The 16,566-nt window shown below is 39.8% G+C and overlaps 1 long non-coding RNA gene across 2 annotated transcripts in view; it reads right to left on the bottom strand.

Annotated features, from left to right (window-relative positions):
- LOC124286533 overlaps positions 1-16,566 on the bottom strand; it is a 105,904-nt gene that overhangs the window by 28,734 nt on the left and 60,604 nt on the right. For both annotated transcript variants that reach the window (XR_006901059.1, XR_006901058.1), the window contains exon 2: positions 7,697-7,762. This is a non-coding gene — a long non-coding RNA (uncharacterized LOC124286533). The remainder of the gene's footprint in view (positions 1-7,696; positions 7,763-16,566) is intronic.

Raw genomic sequence — 16,566 nt, 5'->3', positions numbered from 1 at the left:
CGTGAAGATGTGGGAATGTGGCTCCGATTAGCAGCTGAATAAATGTTAACTTTGTTTCTGCGATGAAAGCTCCATTTTCAATTTCCCCAACTGTAGACCAAATGAAGCAAAGACAATTTTGACACTGCGAACAGTTACCGGTAGTATTGCTGCAATGAAGCATTACTCATGCCGTCTAGCAGAGGTAGCAGCTTGGTGCACACATAGCACGAGTAAGTAAAAAGTGAGTTGAGCTGTGTCTAACCCAGCCTACAGTGGCAGTATCCTTCCATCATCATCCCATGGCGTTCCCTGCAGGGTTGAGTGTACAGTGTGATGCACCATTACACAGTGCAACTGGCAGCACCTCCACATCAAGGTGCAGCTTGAATGACATATAGAGAGCAACATGATCACAACAGTGCAGTTGTCATTCACCTGGGACACTACTCTTCAGGGTTTATCTTACTCCTAGCACAAGGTTTTGCCATTAATTCCAACGCCTAGACATGCATAAGATAGGGAGATAGGTAAAACTGTTTTTTTTATATCAAATTCTGATGCGAAACCCATGCATTCTTCCGGAGTTAAATTACAAAATGTTTGATAGTCTTGATGAAAAAGTTCCACATTTCAAGTTAGACATTCAAATTAGAGATAAGCTTATGCAAAAATGTTGATAATTAGTTTGAAAAGAATCAACAAAAAATATAAAAAACAAAAGTAACTCCAGTGATAAAGAAACAAACAGGTAATACTAATGACCAAAATGTTTCAGCGGCTTCCACATTTTGGAAGTGTGTGAGGACAGAATATCGAATTAAATGTCGAAACAGAATAAAACATCTCTTCAATTCATTCAGACGTTTCTTTCCTCATGTAAATTACTCAACCAACTACAGAGCAATCATTGATATTTCTTTTGAAGTGTGATTTGAGAGACCAACAATAGGCTGATGTTTACAGGGACAGATTCGGCTCAGCTGTGACCATCTCTCATGCAGTATTACAGCTTGTTCCCTCATTCTTGTCTACACAGTCATCTACTTCATTACAAATGTCACCATGTCAGCTTGCAGATGTCTGTCAGACACAACACCTTGAATTGATTCGTCTATCAGTGTTCGGTAGTGTACATCACAAAATGTCATAAATGTTAATGATTCCTTTTTTCTCTTACAAAAGTACTTTGATCACCTGAAGCGTGCTCCTAATAAGATAATAATAATTTAGAACTTGTTTGCTATCTCCAATAGGCAGTATATAGAACTAAATGTAAAATTGTGCTAAAATACAGCCATTACTGCTTGTTTTATGAGAATTGCATTAAGTGAACACATGCCAGAATGTGATATTGGTTAGATCCTCTGGTGAGATCCTCTGATGAGATCCTCTGGCTACTGCCCCTGCAGAAACGATAGGGAAGACACATGAGTGACAGGAACATACAGTCCCTGGTATCAGCAGGATGGCAAACTTGGAATGGCAAACTTGGACTGAAAACTGGCCGAGATAAAGTAGTGAAAAAGAGAGCCTGCCTGCCCGTCTGCTCGGCTGCTGAAGTCAAGGCAGGCTGTTGCAGTTGCTTCTGTCATCACACACATCAGTCAAAGGTTTTTGCTGCCTGCCCATGACTGTAAGATTTTCCCAGTTAATTGATCGTAATCTTCCAAAGTGCATTTACATTAGAAAACCTGGGTCGTTGGCAATAAAGTAACTGTCTGTTAGCAATTTCATCAATTAAACACATATAAATATGATATAAATGGACAGCTTGAACTTAAAGTATTAATATTGCAGTAGTGCAGAGTGTTATGTGTGAATGGTGGGAGAAATACTTGAGTTGAGAATGATAAATTACATGATGTGCTTGGCAAAATCTGCCATATTAAGACCTCTCACAGAGTTCCTTGCCACAACTATGTGGAACAAGGTCATATGAGTGTGCCTTTTGATCACACATCTCTTATCTAAGATGAAGCAGGCTGATAAAACAATTTATAAGTATACTGAAATACAAGATGGACGTCACCATACTTGACAAGTCATGGAATTAGAGAAGATAAAATTCAAGTGCACTAGGAAAATCTGTGTGATACAAACAAGTGTATGGTAAGGTTGTGCATCACAACAGGAACTGTATATATATCAGTGGTGGTTATGGACAAGCATATAACCACTCCACATAAAATCATGTGCTGGCTTGTTTGTGCTAGTTATCCCTGCTATTGTTGAAATACAAGCAAGCCTTCACTGAAACAAAACACCAGCAGGTGTGATGCATGTACCATAATCTTTAGCTAACAGGTATGTTTGAGTTTAGTTAAGAAATAACTATTAATCTAATCATGAGTGAGTGAGTGAGTTTAGTTTTATGCTGCACTCAGCAATATTCCATATGGCGGTGGCCTGTAAATAAGTGAGTCTGGACCAGACAATCCAGTAATTTAATCATGAGTAAATGCACAACTGTTTTCATAACAGCGTAAGATTGGTATGTGTTTTACAGATAAGAAATTCTTAAGATCATTGCTAATTACTTTTGAGCTTCTTTTACAGTGTTGCATAAATATACGACCAAACACCAAAGAACTAAAACTGCTGTCTATACTTACAAATTAAAAGAAAGAAACTCCACCCTTGGAGCCGGTCCATCGCTGTAGTATCATCGGTTTCTACATTAATCTGTATGTTCTCACAGCAAGTAAACATACACTTCCCATCATACATAATAACCTAGGTGGACATTAGGACAGAAAAACATCCATACTGTCAACGCTAACTAAGCAACAAAGACATCTAACATGAAGACCAGTGGAGGCATTAGTGTTTAGCATAGCCTATCATTAGGCCCTGTACAACAAAGCTTGAGACTGCTGATGGTTGGTGAACAAGACATATAATAATACCCACATTCAGCTCAGCCCAGTCTCCTAGCCCATGTTAACATGACCATCCATGCATACTCCTTCGTCTTTGAAATGTCATGTTTTGACAAGTGCCATAGGCAGTGGTAAAAGGTTAGCTTACATTAAACAATATTCTTCAACAAAATGACAAAATTGTTCCATATCAAACTGTTCAGCTATGCATTAAATCAATCCTTTGCTATTGAAAGTCAAGTAGCCGGAACACGCAGAGGTCTTGACTTATGAAAATGTTTACAAGTACATTTACGTACAATGTAATGCCACAATATGAACCAGAAATTGAAAATATAATATTTCTGATGTTTTACCGACAGGTGCTTCTTGTTGTATGTGATAGTTTTGTGGCCAGTGGTCAGTTTTCATTAGATTCTTCATGCTTCATATATGAGGAATGAATGAAACCTAACTGCTACTCCTAATCAGATTTAACAACCATAAATGTGATTCACAAAACGTATTTTACTTAGCAGTAAAAAGGATTTACTGGTAGACATCAAGATATGATTGTAATCCTGTTTGCCCTAAGGGCATATGTGAAGTTATCACACATGATGTGAAGAAATCAAATACATGTACATCAGACAACATCATACTGATAGCGTTTTCCTTTTTGGTGGAAAACGCTTATAACAAAAAGATGACATTAACTTAACCATGGTAACTGTGTTATAGGGTGGGTTTGATGGGGAAGAGGTAAGTATAAGTTGCTGTAGCAACAGCAGCATTAACGAGTGACAATTTATTATGGCTAACTCCTCTATCAAACTTCGGCTGCTACAGCCCCAAGAGAAAGCAGGGATAAAATCTTCAATAGAGCTTTGGGTGTGGAGTCCAAACCTAATTCAATTGTGTGGGTCACCTGGCGAAACCAGGCTTCCTGCAGGGCTGCCCAATCCAGAACTTTTGAAGAACATGAAGTCATTGGGGGCAATTTGGGGACCTACATCATTGCAAAGTTATGTTTCACACTTTATTTGATTTTTGCCAGGATTCTTTTTTTCACGGACCTTCCATCCTTTACTTACTGAACACTGATCCAGAAGCTGAGTTTGACCTCTTGATTTAAATGCATTGATTCCAAGTCTTTCACAAGTCATTCTGAATGAAATACAGAGTATTCTAGCATTAGTGAAAAGATTTCTCTATGCAGGATACAAACAGACCATTTAAATATTTACAAAGTGATCCGTTGTAATGATCTCAAAAGAATTACAAAAGATCTCAAAAGACATTACCATTACATAATGTGAATAGAAGATATCAAAGCTTATTGCAGATATATCAACCCTGGTTCCTGACAAGACTGGGTCAAACAAAAACTGCTTGTAGTGAGTACATGAAGTGTTGGTGTATGGCTGCACATGTTGAGGAAGCGTAATTACTCTTGTGGAAGCTGACCCTGGAGCAATCACTTGTAGATAGCTGGAGAACCAATTGAACTTTTTCCATCTCATTTGCTCAAAAGCATTTCTGTGTAGGGAAACCCTCCAGCAGTTAGATAATATACTTCTTTATATGCTTGCCTCTTCATTTGTGCTGGCCTTCCCACTATAAGCCTAGCTGGTACTCTGCCGAGTTCCTCCCAGTGCAGCATGTAAATGCTAACTCCTTTCACCAGCATTCTCATTGAAAATATTAAAACATAGTGTTTAGCTGCTTACAGTTTTTTCACACAATTTGTATTACTTCAAAGCTGTTTCCTAGAACTTATCCTTTAGGCATCAGCAAACATGTAATTGGTAACAAGTTCTGCAAATCTATGTGGCAACTGGTAGGAATAATTGTCTTCCATCTTCAAAATAGCATCTGGGGTACCTCACGTCCTAATAATATTTTCCTACTGGCCATGTTATAGCAGTTTCCTGGGTAAACGCTTGTACTTGAACATTTCACCTTCACTTGGTGCAAAATCTTAAATTTGACTTTCATGCTGCAAGGGCCAATAATAGTTAATTGGAAGACAACTTTTGAAGCTTGAAAACCATCATTTCACCATTGCTCAAAAGCTTGCCATCCAAACAGCTATAAAAATATGTTATGGTCTAAGTTAAGCAATTCCCAGTGTGCCATCATTTTTTCAACTCTACACAAGATGCTTACGACAGAACAAGTGGCAATTTTCCTCTAAATTTTTAATCTCATATTGGCTTTACCTCAGATAATTTCATGACCACTACCTATGAAGCAAGACCTCAACTACCTGCTTGATGGCCCTTTGTCAGGCAAACCTATCTACAATCACACCAAGATGAAGGTACCACCTCTCAGCCCAGGTACTCTGCTCCATCAACTCAATCTCCCGCATGACAGTAACTATTGATGAGGCTGACCCAATATCAATCACAGCTGCGATTCTCATGAATTTCCTAACACCTTCTTACATAGTACATCATGGTTCTGGAATTGTTTCCATGGTTTCAATTGTTAATTGATGACAAATGAAAAACTGCAATGGGTGGTCGGAATATGAACCATAAGTATCTCCTGAATTCCCAAGAGCAAGATATCTTTATCTGTGGGCTGCTTCTAGCAACTGTTGTTCATCTTTCCAGGGCTGATCCCTCTTTCCAACCCCCTGGGATCTTACATAGGTAGGGACATTACCTCTTCAGCACTGAAGGCAGGTGGCAGCCATATGCCGGGAAGACAAAGAATAAATACATATGTCTGTAGTGAAAAGTCAGATCCTGCAAAGATGTTTGTATGGGTACAGGGATCACAAATCATAAATAACGGCGGGATATGATAGGGCAGACGCTCTCCACCCTTCTCATCCCAGTATTTGCTTTGTGCAGCATTGATTTCCTCAAGCTGGTGGCAAACGCAGCACTTTGTGTGTTGGATGTGATCTGTGACTGTCTTACAGTATAGTGTCACCACAAACACATTTGTCCCAGGCAATAGTTCCTCATCCTTTAACACAAACGACAAGTGTGTCATCAGTTGGGTTCTATATCTGCTCCAGCCAACTTTCCTGAAATAACTCGTGCAGTGGTTGTTCACAAGCAAGGTGGTAAAAACATTACCTAAATCCACATATCAGCCATATTCGTGTAGCCCTACAACTCAATCCAAAATGTTGACTTTTGGTGACACCCAATCAGGCCCATGTTAAAACTAACACCATCGGTGTCAGTGGGAGTGGATTTGGTCCAGCTTTCTCTCACAACATTGTCACCTGCAAACTATTTTATTCCCTGGCCTCAGTATGAATATTATAAATAAGGTTTTGTAACCTCCTTCTCTTCTAAAGGAAATTCCATACATGCTACATTTTCATGATATTCACATGACTCGCCAAGTGGGAGATACATTACTGTGTAGACAGCAGCTGTACGCCAGTTAAGATGCCAGTCTGTGTGTCGATTAAACTAAATGACAATTTACCTTCATGCTGACCTGTCACAACACCAACAATCATGCTGTAATTAAGAAAAACAGTTCACGCTACCCCAAGGTATAGTCTTAGAAAGTACAGTTGTATCCTCAACTATTATTGTACCAACAATCATGCTGTAATTAAGAAATACAGTTCACCCCCAGGTATAGTCGCTACCCCAAGGTATAGTCTTAGAAAGTACAGTTGTATCCTCAACTATTATTGTACCAACAATCATGCTGTAATTAAGAAATACAGTTCACGCTACCCCAGGTATAGTCTTAGAAAGTACAGTTTTATCCTCAACTATTATTGTACCAACAATCATGCTGTAATTAAGAAATACAGTTCGCGCTACCCCAGGTATAGTCTTAGAAAGTACAGTTTTATCCTCAACTATTATTGTACCAACAATCATGCTGTAATTAAGAAATACAGTTCGCGCTACCCCAGGTATAGTCTTAGAAAGTACAGTTTTATCCTCAACTATTATTGTACCAACAATCATGCTGTAATTAAGAAATACAGTTCAAGCTACCCCAGGTATAGTCTTAGAAAGTACAGTTTTATCCTCAACTATTATTGTACCAACAATCATGCTGTAATTAAGAAATACAGTTAAAGCTACCCCAGGTATAGTCTTAGAAAGTACAGTTTTAGTTTTATCCTCCTCAACTAAAGTACAGTTTTATCCTCAACTATTATTGTACCAACAATCATGCTGTAATTAAGAAATACAGTTAGCTACCCCAGGTATAGTCTTAGAAAGTACAGTTTTATTTATCCTCAACTATTATTGTCTTAGAAAGTACAGTTTTATCCTCAACTATTATTGTACCAACAATCATGCTGTAATTAAGAAAACAATCAGTTTTAATGCTACCCCAGGTATAGTCTTAGAAAGTACAGTTTTATCCTCAACTATTACTGTACCAACAATCGTGCTGCAAGGCCTAAAAAAAAAAAGCTTGTGGTTCCGATTTCCCGACCGACCCTAAATATTCCCGCCGAGCCTAACAATTTTACTCACCACATAATAAATTAAATTTATTTTCTGACACATGAGTATGATGAGTAATGTAAAAATATTTTGCAAAAAAAACCCCAAAAACTACCTACCTACCCTAGTTCTGAAATGTAGGAAATCGGAACCATAACATTTATTTTTTTTGGCCTAATTAAAAAATACAGTTCGCTCTACCCCAAGGTATAGTCTTAGAAAGTACAGTTTTGTCCCGAACAATTATTGTTAAAGCATGAGCATGAAGGTCCAAAGATCCAAATACGAGTGAAAATGATGTCAGTAAGTCACTAGCACGCCTGCTCTTGGAAGACATAAAAGTTCTGAAGAAAACAATCCTCTCACCCTTGTTACTCTGTCTTCATTATCTGCTTAGGATTGACTTACCAATGATCTGCTGAGCTGACAGGAGAAGCAGTGTATGTGGCAGGCTCAGGGAAATTGCTGCAGTCCCTGCAAGAGAAACAACACAATTAAACACTTATACCACCCAGTAAAACATCAACCCTACCAGTCAACCTTCAATGTAAACAGCAGTCCACAAGGTTTCTTCTACGTACTCCACAAAGAGCAACTGTTCCTAAAATAATACACTTAATAATAAAAGGTACAAGTTCTGTGAAGGAATCCACAATTATGGGGGAACCCTGAATGTGTGCACTTGAACCATTACAGTGAGTACAAGGTGAGTACATGGTCAAGACAAAAGTGTTATTTGCATCGATTATTTGGCATGAGTATATTACAAGGGAATATACTCCAGTTCAAGGCTATCTATATACTTAAACCCTTCACTACCACATATGGGAGAAGCAGCACACTACCCACACTAAGATGCAGACAGATCCAAACTATCAAGCCATCCCAGGGTCCTGGAGTACATGTCCACCATGAAGAACCTGTACACCCGACAGTATCCAGTATCAGGGGGTCATGCTTGATGACTTAGTTGGCAGTGTGTCACTGTACCCCAAACAGCATGTTGCAAATGACAATAAATCCCTGGATTGTCTTGTCCAGATTTGATTATTTACAGACTGTTGTCATATTACAGTCAGAGTGCTGCAATTAACAAGAAGCAAACAACCAACATACATGTTCATATACACGCACATAGAATGAGTTGGCAAAGATTCTGTGGTAATGGAGTTGATCCCGAGGTGACTTACGTCAAGCACCTTGTGCTGGTCATGTTTTCAGGTGATAGTTCCCTACCATAAAATACCTATTTCATTACTTAATTATAACTTTCAGTTTACGTTCAATCATGATGGAGTATCTTTGATGGAAAACTGACAAGTGACACTGGATCAAAGCATAGCCAACTTCATGGGAAATTGAGCAAATTTAAACGGTAGCACAGGTGAAATAAAAGCTAGACGGGTGTGCACACAATGGACCTAATTCTCACTTGCTGCTGACCTGTGAAGAGTTATCTGCCCTGATCAGACCATAAAGAAACGAGATTGCAACCTACACCTGACTTCTTAACATTGTTTCAGTTCAACGTGTATATTAGTTACAATAACATTTCAGGGCTGCTACCTTTAACTACCCTGGGGCATCAACTTTACAGATCTCTATCTTTCACACTTGAATAGCAAGCAGTAAGGTATCATCCCATTCGGGAGCCTATCCCACGTATGTCCAGTGGGGCTGTTTGGGGAGATCTGCCAACAAATGAAAGAGGATGCGTGAGTGACTATAGGCATCAAGGTCTAACTCACACCTGTAATGATAATCAATTCCTGGAAATAACCTGACAGCTCTAATCCACAGAGATTTTCAGAATCTTTTTTGATAAAATCTTTTAGAACCTAAGGGAGAAACCCTATAATCTCTTAGAAGATAATAGAACGATGACTGCATCCTCCACAGAGTGTGTGTATCCACTCAAGGAAAGAAACAGGGGCATCGTTCATTCCACATTTCACACATGATAAGGACTCGTACATCGAACCCACAAACTCCTCACACAACAACACCGGTAATCAGCTCATGCAGTCTTAAGGGATTTCATTAATTCCCAACAGAGCTTTAGAAGTCAGAAATATATCCTGAGTTGCGTGAAGTAGAAGATGCACCAAGCTGAAAACAGATGTCCCACTGAGTCAAATTTCAAATAAAAATTACCACATGATCAGTTATAAGAACAGTCCAGTATTCTATTTTCCTCAAGTCTGATTAAAGCTTGGTCTGTTCAACTTGAAAATGAATAATACAAAGTGAACCTGAAGGTAGCGAACAAATTGGTATGCATACACAACCAACCAAAGTTTCTCTTTACAAATGTAAATTGGACCACTCCATCCCAAAAATTTAAGGAGTACTGCTACCCTGCAACCCCACCATGTAAGGAATGTGCTCTCCTGCAACAACCACATGTGAGGAATGTGCTCTCCTGCAACAACCACATGTAAGGAATGTGCTCTCCTGCAACCTCCACATGTAAGGAATGTGCTCTCCTGCAACCTCCACATGTGAGGAATGTGCTCTCCTGCAACCTCCACATGTGAGGAATGTGCTCTCCTGCAACAACCACATGTGAGGAATGTGCTCTCCTGCAACCTCCACATGTGAGGAATGTGCTCTCCTGCAACAACCACATGTGAGCAATGTGCTCTCCTGCAACCTCCACATGTAAGGAATGTGCTCTCCTGCAACCTCCACATATGAGGAATGTGCTCTCCTGCAACAACCAAATGTGAGGAATGTGCTCTCCTGCAACAACCACATGTGAGGAATGTGCTCTCCTGCAACCTCCACATGTGAGGAATGTGCTCTCCTGCAACAACCACATGTGAGGAATGTGCTCTCCTGCAACCTTCACATGTAAGGAATGTGCTCTCCTGCAACAACCACATGTGAGGAATGTGCTCTCCTGCAACCTCCACATGTGAGGAATGTGCTCTCCTGCAACCTCCACATATGAGGAATGTGCTCTCCTGCAACACCCACATGTGAGGAATGTGCTCTCCTGCAACTTCCCATATGAGGAATGTGCTCCCCTGCAACCCCCACACGCGAGGAATGTGCTCCTGCAACCCCTGCAACCTGCAACCTCCTACATGAGGAATGTGCTCTCCTGCACCCCCACATGTGAGGAATGTGCTCTCCTGCAACCTCCCACATGAGGAATGTGCTCCCCTGCAACTCCCACACATGAGGAATGTGCTCTCCTACAACCTCCACATTTGAGGAATGCGCTCCCCTGTACCCCCCACATGGAATGTCAGGAATGTGCTTCCTGAATCCTACAAATAAAAGGAATGTGGTTGGTGCACCCCACAAACATAAGGAATGTGGTTGGTACACCCCACAAATATAAAGAATGAGGTTGGTGCACCCCACAAATATATGGAATGTGGTTGTGCACAGCACATATGTAAGGAATGTGGTTGGTGCACCTCACAAATATAAAGAATGAGGTTGGTGTGCCCCACAAATATAAGGAATGTGGTTGGTGCACCCCACAAATATATGGAATGTGGTTGGTGCACAGCACATATGTAAGGAATGTGGTTGGTGCACCCCACAAATATAAGGAAAGTGGTTGGTGCACCCCACAAATATAAGAAATATGGTTGGTGCACTGCACATATGTAAGGAATGTCGCCCCTACAACCCACAAATTAAAGGCATTTGCTCTGCTGCTGTCATCAGAGTGAGTGAGTGAGTGAGTGAGTGAGTTTAAAGTCACATCAGCAATATTTCAGCCATATCGTGACTAAAACAAGTTCTAAATTCATAACACATACATATGATATATAAAACCCTGTCAACGAAGGACAGTAAAACCACTAGATTATCACATATTGAGTTAAACTAGCTAGCATATATCTTTAAAAGTAGAAAATGATGTCTGGACCATACAATGTAAAAATGTAAACAACTGAAGGTAGATCACCATACTAGGGACCATGGAGACTTACAGTGCCTTTGCTACCTGCATGGACCCTAGCTGGATTTACACCAACCCCTCAGCCACTGGCGATTGTAGGAAAATTTAGCTAAAAATAACAAGAAGGCTACGTTTAAAAAAATCGGTATGTTTAAATTTTACTTTGAAAGTTTTGGGTCTTACGTACCCTCTCAGGGGGGCTGCTGTCATGAAAACCTAAAACATCTACAAAATATATAAAAAAAATCATCAAAAGGCATCAGTCAACCCACTAGACTGATCTTTGTAAGTTTCATCTTCAAATATTCAATGATTTTGGAGTTTCACTCCTTAACAGCATGTACATCTTGTCATGAGGAAAACAAAAAAATACACAATTTAATCAAAAAAAAAGGAACCAGTTTAACACTAGATGTCTCTGTACAGCAAATGTACTTCAAATAGAAAAGAGGATTTGGGACAGACTGATGCACAGACATGCTAATCGTAATGCACTTTTTTCAAAAAGGGAAGATGACAATGAATTACAAATATTTCACTGTGAAAAGTACATAGAATTATGCACATTTTTCAAAGCAGTACACAACAACTATTTTGGCACTGTCGAGTCAAAACCTCTCTCTGAGCAAGCCATTATCCCACAAAGCACTGTCTTAATAGCAATTTTCTTAAAACACAATATAAATTGGCAATTCCATCTTCATTATAAGAAATTAATTGAGCAAACATGAGGCTTGGCCCCAGCAATATGCAGACCTTACAATCTCATGTGAATTGAAAATTCTTAATCTTCCAGTTAATCTAATCAGGCTTCATCAAGTGTAATACACACTGATAATCATCTATATAAATGCTAATTTGCAATCCATAATAATCTGGTTTATATAATTCAATCTGTGAGACACAAACCAACAATTTTGGGCTTATTGCAATGAAGTGCATCCCTGGAGATGAGCTGTGCCACAAGTGGCCCCCATTATGTTCCCTTCATCTCTTGTGACTCATGGCCATTGTCACACAGATCATTCCGGGCAAATACCACTGCACCCATCATGCTAACACTCAATTTTCTCCTCCAGTAAGATTCATGCAAACAATCACATTCTTTTTATAAAAATATTTCAGATTTATCAAGTATCTGTCATTAAGATGATCCGTGGGGACATTTTAAATGAAAAGCCTCTATGACGTGAGTACCTATGAACAAATATCTGTAATGACCATTTAATCAGAAGACAGAAAAATACACTGCTGCCTTTTTGCTGCATACTAAATGTGGACAGGTCTTTACATTTCGATGTTAACCATCTGGGACCCTTTACTAGGAAAAGGAAGGAACCTTGTGTCTCCCTGCTGACCAATGCCTGTCTGGTACCCTTAACTGGGGAGGGGAGGGGTCGTTACGTTTCCCTGCTAACCTTCTGGGAGACCATTTACCAGGAATGCGAAGGGTCCTTACGTTTTCCTACATACCTTTTGGAACTCTTTACTGGGAAGAGGAGGGGTCCCTATGTCTTCCTGCTGACCAATGCCTGTCTGGGACACTTTACTGTTGAGAGGAGGGATCTTTATGTTTCCCTACACCACCTAGAGTTACCCAACTTGCAGCGACATGGCTAGTCTGTCTCACAGTCCCTGAACCACATTAATTTCCCTACTGCCAAGCCCTCTCTGCAGTGCTAAAGCCCTAAATAAAGCAAGTCTAGATTTCCTCAGGCTCTGAATCTCTGGTCTCCCTAGGGCTCCTTTTCAATATAAATGGGCTTGTTTGTTACTATCAAAATTATATATATTCAGAGACTAAGCCTTAGTCTACGACATGGCCAACATGGACAACTCTGGGGCCAAAACATCAGAACTCATTCTGTGTTGCTCTATACCTGGCAGCACATATTAGTCATTTGCATATGCAGGGTACTGACTCATGCATGATATAAAACAGAAATGTCCTGTTGATATGCCAATGGTAGCCAACTCTGACATTCAAAACAACTTTTTCTCTGATTAAATCATCCAGCTCTGAGTTTTCTGAATATAATGCTGATTCACTTGAACATTTCAAGAATTGTAATAGTTACATGAAAAATAATTAGAAACAGATTCCACAATAATGTCAACCTTTCTTCACTAATTCTATTTTCCACCAGTTGCAGGAGCCTGCCCAAGGCAGCAAAAGTAACCCAGCATGGAACAAGTACTTCATTATGAAGGACAGAAAGAAACATGACTGTTACCAGGCAAAACAGCTATCAACCAAATGTTCAACACAAATTATGCTCTTGCTTGTCTGAATTCTTTTTAAAAAGACACCAACATATGCTGCAAAAGGAAATAATTAACAAAATCCATACAAAGGACTCAGGGCATGCCATTAGAAAACCATAAATGTCTATTGCCTATTCTATCAAACCTGCTAATGATTAACCATATCTTCTAGGCAAGAAGCTTTGACTCAAGTGTAGACAATTTCCTCAGATCTGCTCAATAAATAAGATCAAATATTGCCATCTATTAATTAGATGATCCAGAACAATGGTTTTCTTTAATGGAACAAGTGCTGACAAGGCAATGAAATTTAATCCACATTCCCCACACAGCAATTGTCAATTAGGTACTGCAAGCTGGTCAATGCAGCATAACCCTTCATGGTGATACTTGATCCACGTACCATACAATACAGCATTTCACAGCATGGTGTCTGTTGACATCTGATCTAATCACTGCCACTATACACAACATGAACACCCTGCAGCGGTGACGTCTGATCTGAACACCATCACCATACATAACATGAACACCCTGCACGGTGACGTCTGATCTGAACACCATCACCATACATAACACGAACACCCTGCACAGAGATGTCTGATCTGAACACCATCTTCATACATAACATGAACACCCTGCACGGTGATGTCTGATCTGAACACCATCTTCATACATAACATGAACACCCTGCACGGTGATGTCTGATCTGAACACCATCACCATACATAACACGAACACCCTGCACAGTGATGTCTGATCTGAACACCATCACCATACATAACATGAACACCCTGCACGGTGATGTCTGATCTGAACACCATCACCATACATAACACGAACACCCTGCACAGTGATGTCTGATCTGAACACCATCACCATACATAACACGAACACCCTGCACAGTGATGTCTGATCTGAACACCATCTTCATACATAACATGAACACCCTGCACAGTGATGTCTGATCTGAACACCATCTTCATACATAACATGAACACCCTGCACGGTGATGTCTGATCTGAACACCATCACCATACATAACACGAACACCCTGCACGGTGATGTCTGATCTGTATGCTACCATGATGTACACATTACAGCCAACACCCAATCTTGCAGCAATGCATCAAAACCATGCATGGTGATATCCAATCCATGTACCACTATCATAAGGTTCACATGTATCTTAAAGTTCACAAAACACACTAGCCACATGTTTGGTTAATCTATCCAAGTAGCATTTACTTAATCTTAAGACAGGTGAAAAATAATTTGCAAGAAACAATTGATGGATACACCAAAATGATGTCAATGGAAGTAGAGTTAACTATGTGGCATGGAGTTCCATATTACTGGAGTCCTTAGTCCAGCAATATTTCAGGGACAGGAACTTCTCATCAACAACTGCTAATTTCATGAATTCTGCAAAGTTTGCACCAGGAAAATCTTGTGACAAAATAAATTCCACAAACTTAATACCAGCCTACAAAGCAACAAAATGTTGGCTGTGGTTCTTTTTGAACAATGCATGTCATTTAGAGATTTGAATGTAGCCAAAGATTGGGTGTAATTGATGTTCCACATAATTAATTCTCTACCAAAGATTCCCTGAATGCTTGATCTCAGACACACAGTGGTACTATAGTGGACACTGACATTGGCCCTGTTATTGTGGCTGGAAGGGAGGCGATAATTCTCAATTAGCCACGGACACATCACAGACCTCACCATGCAATTCCCACAGACATTAATTGATACACTGCAATAACAGTGCAGCTAATTCCCTGTTGCAGCGCCAGATTATCACATGTAGAATTAAGTGCCAAATCTCACTTACAAAATAGTGACCATAAAGTTAATGGTGTGCACAAGTTATTGATTGCAGTTAATTTACCATACCAAACATTGATAATATGGTCCACATCCCCTGGTCTACTGGTTCCTCTACAGCTGGCAACATACTGACAAACACCAGTCTATTACTGCCCTCCATACAAGTAACAGTCATCTCAGCCAGCATACGCAGTAGACTGGAAACAATCACAAGAAGTTGGACTGCAAAGTCATTGCACGGAACCATTGTAGCTGTGTAGTGTATCAAACAGAACCAATATTGACTCGGTCTGAATGGTGTAATTTCCTTACTGGTGGGCAATGATCATAGAGAAAACATTGCTATGGAACGTAAAAACATCAATAAAATGGTTTATGAATTTCATATTAGGCATATTTGCAAAGTGTTATTCCACTTGCTGCTATGTTGGCACAAGGGTAGGATTCCATGAGGATTGTGCCATGCCTCTACACCTCCCGTAATCCCATTTGCCAGGGCACCACTGTCATTATGGGTGCATCTACAACAGATCAACATTCATTATTTTCAAAATCTTTTATACTCTTAGCCATACAAAATGACAGAAAACTGTAATGTTGGTGCTAGTTCTTCGATTTAGTGCTGTCTTGCTAATTAGAAATTTCATCTGAAATATGCAACTGATGTATCAATTGTCCTTTTCATGAACTTCTTTCTGTCTAGGCAGCAACGTCTCTATGTTGACAAAGGTTTACAAGTGAGATGCAGAATTCACACAGCATCATAAGTGTACGCCAAAGATCTGGGACCTACCGTAACACATACCAATCTATTCCAGAAGCATAGTGAACTGCTGAAATGGCTACTGAAATTGGTATCATGACTTTTCATAACACTCCGTACAGAAGAGTGTGGTGATGGCAGTACACAGTGCTGAGGCAGTGCAACTATAATCACATGCATGTCATGTGCATATCAGACAATGGCATAAATCACAATTTAGATTACTGATGAGGGCAGATGGAATTACAACCAACACTCTGATGAAACATTCAGTTTTCACAAACATGTTTTGCAAATGAAAACTACACAAGTAATTTTAAAACAATTTGGAACTATTTGCCAACAGCTTGGTCTAAATGACAAACTATTTTAAAACTGAGTATGCATTCGAATGCAAGTCTGTGCATGTCCCCAAAGAGACAGTGCAGTTTGTGGTAAGCCTGTGCATCTGGCATCTCCTTCTTTCTGTCTCTCCCCTTGCTGTGAGGCTGC

The sequence above is a fragment of the Haliotis rubra genome, unplaced genomic scaffold (genome assembly GCF_003918875.1).
Source record: "Haliotis rubra isolate DU_JTF1 unplaced genomic scaffold, ASM391887v1 Scf110, whole genome shotgun sequence".
NCBI classification, from domain to species: Eukaryota; Metazoa; Mollusca; class Gastropoda; order Lepetellida; family Haliotidae; genus Haliotis; species Haliotis rubra.
This window is presented reverse-complemented; position numbering and strand designations above follow the sequence as displayed.